Here is a 7,956-nt window from a genome sequence, read left to right on the forward strand (position 1 = left end):
ACATCCCATGATTCATAGGATTCCAGATAAGACACATAGCAAGAGATTATTGTTGAAACAATTGGTTAGTGAAATAATGAGTATTGCTCCTTACTTTACTTATTTCAATTTTCTTATATTTCCACAAGGTATATCAGTTTTGTACATTAATTTTGATTTTAACAGAAAAGGATGTTTTAAATTACAAGTAGAAATTTTGTCATCAGTTAGCAAAAATGTAGTCACTCATAGGAGAATGGGATCTCCTGTTAGGAGCTGCCACTCGGAGGACCACTGCCTTGGCCATTCAGTTGAACCCGTCCTCCTCTACTTGGGCAACAGGGATGCCAGATCTGTCTCAGAGTCTGCTGACTGGGTATCTTCCTCCTCCTCCAAGAAAAGCCAGTTGTTAAGAATGATAGTGAATCCATGCCACGCCTCTTGCTAAGTTAAGCACCACTTTTAAAATGTTATCACCACATTCCTATAGAGACTTTGTAGACTTTGTGCCCTGCGGCTGGCACCTTGCCTCACCCACTGTCCAGCAGACATCCTTAAGAAGGATAGAACTGTGCTAAAGAACATTCCCAAGACTGAGCCAGCTCTGCACTAGATGCACATTATTTCATTTATTCTTCATAAGAGCCCTTTGAGGGTCTCACTATGTTGCCCAGGTTGGCTTCAAATGGGTAATAATCTTACTTCATCACCCCCAAGTAATTGTGATGATAGGTATGTGCCACCATGTCCAGATCTGCAAATTGCCTAAGAAGGACAGGTCCAGCAGAAAAGAAGAGGAGGACAGCACATTCACTAACATTTCTGTAGTGGATGACAAGGATCATTCATCCAGAATTTTGCATTGAATGCCTAAAAGTTTGTTACCCAAGAAGATGAGTGCTGACGTGGATGCTGAAAATTAGGTGGAACTGGAGGAAAATACACGATTTATTAATCAAGTGTTGAAACTCCAGCACATGCCTGAAGTTCTCTCTGTAAGAATAGATGCAGTTAAAGAAAAAAATCTGAAGCTAAAATCAGAAAATCAAGTTCTTGGACAATATGTAGGAAACCCCTTTTCTGCTTCTAGTGTTTTTCAAACAACTGACTCAAAAAGCAAAAGAAAGTAAGGGATTGATTCTCCTTCTGTTTTATTGAATTGCTGCTGTTTTTTTTTTCCTGTTTTCCTTTAAAACTTGGATAGAGTCCAAAAGTTATAGTACCTTTGTCTGTGGCTTCATTGAATATTTATGAAGATAATGGCAGATATAGGCAAAATTAACTGCATAATAAGAGATTTCCATGAGTTTGTGTATTATGTTAGTCTATGTAAATGCACAAATTGTATTGCAGAGACTGTATAATTAGAACTGCATATGTTTATGAGACTTGAAGATGAATGTTTTCTTGAAGATGAATTTGCTTTGTTATATAAGTTTATCACTGTGTTAGAATTTAAATGTATAATAATTCATAATCTTAAGCTTAGTATTTTAGATCTCTTATTCTCCCAGAATGTTCTATAAATTCAATCATTTAGTTTGAAGAGATTTAGTCATTCTTCAAGAATTTTTAAAAATTTAATTTGTAGATTGCATTTGGTGAAGAATTAGTATTGGAAATAATATTAAGATGCTATAACAGGAAAAGAGATCCATTAATACAGCTTACAGTTTTAGCTTTGGGCTACTTTTAATCACGAAATAATCTTATGTATTAGTGTAAAATTTGATATGTGACTTTAGCTGTATGAATACATAGTAACTACAAACATTTTGCATCCCTTTTGTGACCTAATTTACAAATATTTAAAAGTATTTTGCCGTTCTGCTTTGCTGTTTAATAAAAAGCTATTTCGGAGGAGAAAAAAAGAAAAAAATCATCCACAGTGTTTTCTGCTCATCTATTTTGGAAATACAGTGCATTATCAGAAAAAAGACTAACATGAGGAGATTATCTGTGGTGGAATGTTCTAAAACATTCTAAAAGCTTACACACAATCTGCCTTGCAGCTGTTTTTGTATAAATTGTAATGATGTACATTTTTTTTCTTTTTCTTTTCCCTAAATATTTTACCAGGAAAGTTCCATTTTAAACCAATAGAGTTCACTTATATCTGTCAGGCTTCTATAGATAATTTAAAAAAAAAATTAGAGCAGTATCTGAAGAAAAAGTAACTATAAACATGATGTGGATTTTAAAAATATTCATTTATCTATATTAATTTTACCAAGTAATGTAGAAGATTAAATACAAAACTGGTGATGATGATTATATCAATATAGGAAATCAACAGGAATACCTTGAACCAGAAAGGAATTTAGTTTAAATAAATGAATTTTTAAAACCTTTACTTCCACAATACACCACTGTGATGTTAAGAAGCACTTTATTCCAAATAATGTAAAATATAATAATATTTAAGAAGAAGCATCTTTAAATATATTCAAGGCTGCATTTAATTTCAATCCAATGGTATAGTTTATATTCAATTGAATGGTGCTTTTTGAAGGCAATACTCTGAGCTCTTCATTACTCTGTATATTTCTTTCCCGGAAAATACTGTTTGCATTTCCAACAACATTGTGTCTGGTCAATATAACCGTTGCCATATTTAGATTTATATTTTCATCTTATCTTTGTTTTTCTTGATTATAATGGAAGCCTATTCTGTGTCTGTATCATAAGACTTATTTTGATATATAAAAGAAAAGATCATACTAGTCAAAAGTAAGTTATTTGGTGATAGAGTATTTGGTTGCTGAAGAGTGATTTTAATATTAATTAAATATAAAATACACTCTAATGCCTCATGGAAAGCAGGATTACTTTATGGAATCATTTTTAATAATTATTGTATTTTATTTTATTTTTAATGGACAAAATATAATTTTACATATTTATAGGGTACAATATGATGCTTTAATACAAGTGATATGTTTTTTAATGATCAAATATGGATAATAGGACATATCAAAACTTTACTAGTTCTTTGTGGTGAGAATTGGAGAACTTATTCTTAAGCATAAATTGCTATGGTCCCACCACTTTTATGCCTGTGAGGGCATTTTACAAACATAGATATAAGCAAAATAAATACAGAGAGATAAAAACAAATATATACACACACACAGACACACATACACACACACACACACACACACACACACAGATAAAACAGAGATAGTGGCTGGAGCTATAGCTCAGTGGTAGAGCGCTTGCCTAGCAAGCATGAGGCCTTGTTTGATCCTCAGCACCACATAAAAATAAACAAATAAGATAAAGGCACTCTGTCCATCTACAACTACAAATTTTTTTTTCAAAAACATATAGACAAAATCTCCTCACTCTTCTGCAAATTCTGTTGGAGCTATATTGCTTTTGTTATTCAGTACTTTTTTTTTTTTAACTTTTTTGCAGAACAGAGGAGATCAAAGCTAGAGATACTCTACCACTAAGCAACATTCTCAGCTGTTTTAGTCAACATTTTCATTGCTAAAACACCAGACAAAAACAATTAAAGGAGGAAAAATTTATTTAGGGGCTCACAGTTTCTGAGATCTTAGTCCACAGATAGCTGATTCCATTCTTCAGGGCCTGAGGTGAGGCTGAACATCAAACAGAATTATGTGGTGAAGGAAAACAGCTGGGAACCTGGCACCTGGAAGCAGAGTGAAAGCTCTCTCAACAAAGACAGAATATAAACCCCAATGGCATGCCCTGAGGGTCCCACCTCCTCCAACCACACCCTACCTGCCTACTGTTACAATTTAGTTAATCCCTAGCTGAGGTTCAATGATTGAATTAACCCTCTCATAACCCAATCATTACATCTCTAAACCTTCTTGCATTGCTTCACACATGAGATTTTGGAAGCCTCTGCATATTTAAACCATAACATCATTACTTCATATTTTGTTTATTTTGAGAGAGATTCTCTTTAATTTGCCCCTGCTGGGAAAATTAGAATTTGCTCTCCTTCTGCTCTCAACCTCCCCTGTAGCTGGGATTATAGGTATGTATCACCTTGCCTCAACTGTTCAAGTATTTCATACTTACATCTTCAGTTCTTTTTAAATTGTCCAGTACCTAGTTTGGACTCAATAGTTGTTTTTATATAATGGGAATTCTAAAATTAAAAAAAATATATATATATTATATGTGATAAGTAAATATGAAGAATATGGTGTCCTTACAACATAAAAGTCACATCGATTTTCTCAGTGTTGATATTTGCACCACTTGCTAATAGTAACTTATGAAATTAATATACAAATTGATGATATTTTATAAGTGAAACTATTCATTATAAATTTCTGAATCCAAATTATGTGACTCTAAGTGCATATTATGAGACTTCAACATAGAGTATGAAGGCCATGTGTCCCACATTCTCTCTCCTGTTTTGTGTTTACAAGATGATTCTTTTCAATTTTTGCTTTTGTATCTATCTCAGTACATAAAAGCATTCCTCACACTCTTTTCCATCAAGGTCACTTCACACTTAAAAAAATGTACTTTTTTATTTACTTCTTAGCAATGCCATACACATAAACATATGTAAAAACTTATGATGTTGTAATGAAATACTTGATACTTCTATAATTTTTGAGAGATTTTTGAGAAATGTGTTCTAACACAACTTTCTTCTCATATTTTTAATACAAAATTCTTCAGAATGAGAGACTTTCTAGAAGTTCATACATTGCATCAAAGAAGAATCATCTGCTTTCTTTTTTGTGTTGTTAAATTTGCTTTTATAACTGGCATAACATCAACAGTGTTAATGACTTAATTTTTTTTATCTGCATAGCACTTTGAAATTTCAGTAAATACAATAAATATTTGAATAATTGTCATTTGACTTTATAAAAGCAAGAAAGAATTATTTTTACAAGTAAAGCTTCATTGTAAACAGTGTGCTATAACTTGTCTTTAAACATTTTATTGTTAAATATTTAATCTTCAATTTAATGATTCTTCTTTAAAGAACACTAATTATTTTTTCATTGCAAGTACCAGGAAAGTATATGAAGCTGAGTCACTTTTGGAAAAATATTTAACAGATAAAGAAATGTCAGGTTGTCTCTTTCTCTCTCTCTCTCTCTCTCTCTCTCTTTTTTTTTTTTTTTTTTTACAAATGGAGGCTGACTATTTAATGGAATAGAAAGTGTGTAATTTAAATCATGTGAGAAAAATTAAATTTATTAAAAACATACTGTGGGTATATTTTCAAGTCACTGTGTTCTTTTACATATGAAAAAATTCACAACCAAGAATTCAGTAATTAAAATTAAAATAGCTAAATCAGAATATGCTTTTAGGAATCCATGATATTTATCAACACAAAGCAAAAAGTGTAAATAATGTGATCTCTTTTGTGACTGACAACAATTCGAAGGGAAAAAAAGCCCTTATTCATGCAGGAAAAGTCACAGTTTTGAAAATGTAGGTGTGTATTTTGTATCACCTATAAAACAACATAATTTTCTAAAGATATATGAATAAAATGTATTCACTTAATTAAAGATTTATTTTAATTTAAGTTATAAGTATTCAGTGAATGTTAATTATTATTCTGCAATGTTCAACACAAAACAAATACAGAAAAAAAATCTCAAGTTATTTGAATATTGCTATTTATTAATGCAGGAGAGTTAACTGATGTATTACCATTAAGAAATAATATGAAAAACATCGATTGCTTCACAATTTATTCAACTTTTATTGTATATGTAAAATAATTAACACTTTGCCAAAATAAAATGGTGGTTTTTTTTTTCCTAGTGGGTTGTGTTTACTTAGTATCTACTAAACTGTATCTTTTCCAGCGTAATCAAATGCCCATAATTTTCTGGTGTGGAATTGGAACTGATCCTGGAAGGAGTAACTGAATTAAGTAATATCAGTAATTTATTTGACAATAAAATTATTCAGTTTTCTAGACCAAATTTAAACTGTTAGGCCATCTTAAAAACAAAATGTGAAATTTCTGCTAATATGAACAATATAATTTAGAAAATGGAGAATACTAAGCATTTTCAGTGGAAGTAATTTTTGGGATTAATGTATCTCAAATACACTGAACTGTTTAAAAGGTATAAATGATGGAATCAGATTGAATTGCATTTCCTGTCCTAAATTTTTGACACCATTTTCCCAAATTAGGCAAGTTATTTAATCTCTGAGATACCTAACACAGGAAATGACCAGGTTAATAATTAAAAAGAAATGTGTGAATAACAGACATTATTATATGATGTCTGATCTATGCAATTATAAGTTAGTATGATTATCTTATTTTTGAGATTAAATGATTGAACATTTTTACTAGATTAAAGAGCTTCCTGTTATTTATACAAGTAGTAAATTATGAATCTTAGTAGTAAATGATGAATCTTAGATTGAACTCACATCTAGCTAATCCCCACTGTCTGATAACAGTGTGTACTATAGCACTATACTATACCATAGGTAATAGATGAAATTGTTCTATTGGGCAATGCAAATGATGTATATTTAAGGTAGTCCTGCAAATTTTCTCTTAGATCCTGAATGTTAACTTCACTTTATGTTCTCATCATTCAATTACAAATTATAAAGTGACCAGAGAATCATTGCTTTCTTCAAGAATAGTTTAAATGTTGTGTTACCTTGTGGTTTTCAATTTTGGCAGATTATAAGATAATCACCCATTAAATATCTCTTTTTTATGAATTAGTAACATGTAGGAGAGAAAATGTGAATTAAACTTCCTTACTTCCCCCAAGAAACTGAGACTTCATTGGAGAAAGAAAAAAGATAAGTTACATAATAGCTAATTGTTTTATTTTAAATAATCATTTAGAGAACTTATGATCAAAATGCATAATAGCAAATTTTATTTTAATTAAATATTACTAGTAATAAAGCAAAAATTCAAAGAGTTGTTTTATGAGTCTAAATATAAACTATGAAAAAATGTTCTAATTTGATTTTTCTTAAGAGCAAGTCAACATGTTATATTATTTCAATAAAATTTTCTTTATACATTCAAATAACAAAATAGTATTAATAATTTGACCTTTTATTTATCAAATGGCCTCTGGTAAAATGAATTTAGAGAAGTGATTTAATGAACTTAAATAATTCTCAGTGTGATTTTTTTAATTGAGTTGAGTCAACAGAAACATATCAAGGTCACTTTCCTTTTAATTATACATATGTGATTTGCTATGCAAACATAATCACTGATAATCCCCTGATTAGGATTAACTGAGTTGTAACTAAAGTGGTGGGATATGGCTGCAGGAGGTGAGAATTGGGGAGTGGTTTGGAGTATATATTTGTATCTTGCAAGTGGAATCTCTCTGTTCCTGATCATCAAGTAAGCTGCTTGCCTCTGCTACACTCTTCTGCCATGATGTTCTGCCTCATGTAGAGCCCCAAGGAATGGAGCTGGCCTTCTTTGGACTAAGACTTCTGAAACCATGAGCTCTGGAATAAGCTTTTCCTCCTCTAAAATTGTTCTGGTTGGATTCTTTAGTCACAACAGCAAAAAAAGCTGACTAAAACAGAAATTCTACCAGATTTCAATATTTAATCTTCAAAGTGTTAGGCTATTGTATTTAAAGATAAGATCTCAGTCCAGATATAGGAATTTGGAGTGACCCATAAGAATTTTAAATTATCTATGTGCCTCCTCTTTTTTTTACTCAAATATTTAAATTTTTCCTTTATTTATGAATATATGGTCCTTCAGATCACCCACTTTATACTCTTTCTTTGGGTTTATTAAAGTAGGCTTTAAATATAACATTTCTAGGAATGCTCTTTCTTTAAGATACATTCTCCAAGAAATGAGAGCAATATTAGTTCACTGGGTAAAGGAGATATGAAACTTTGGAGATATTTTTTGGGGGAGGGGCTACCAAGGATTAAAATTAGAGGCACTCAACCACTGAGCCACATCCCCAGCCCTATTTTGTATTTTATTTA

General features: G+C 31.1%; 1 pseudogene; it reads left to right on the top strand.

Moving 5' to 3' along the window:
* Positions 1–872: 872 nt before the first annotated feature.
* Positions 873–1,109, top strand: LOC114102080 (short coiled-coil protein B pseudogene; annotated as a pseudogene).
* The last annotated feature ends 6,847 nt before the right edge of the window (positions 1,110–7,956 follow it).

This window comes from Marmota flaviventris, chromosome 7 (assembly GCF_047511675.1).
Source record: "Marmota flaviventris isolate mMarFla1 chromosome 7, mMarFla1.hap1, whole genome shotgun sequence".
Classification (NCBI taxonomy): domain Eukaryota; kingdom Metazoa; phylum Chordata; class Mammalia; order Rodentia; family Sciuridae; genus Marmota; species Marmota flaviventris.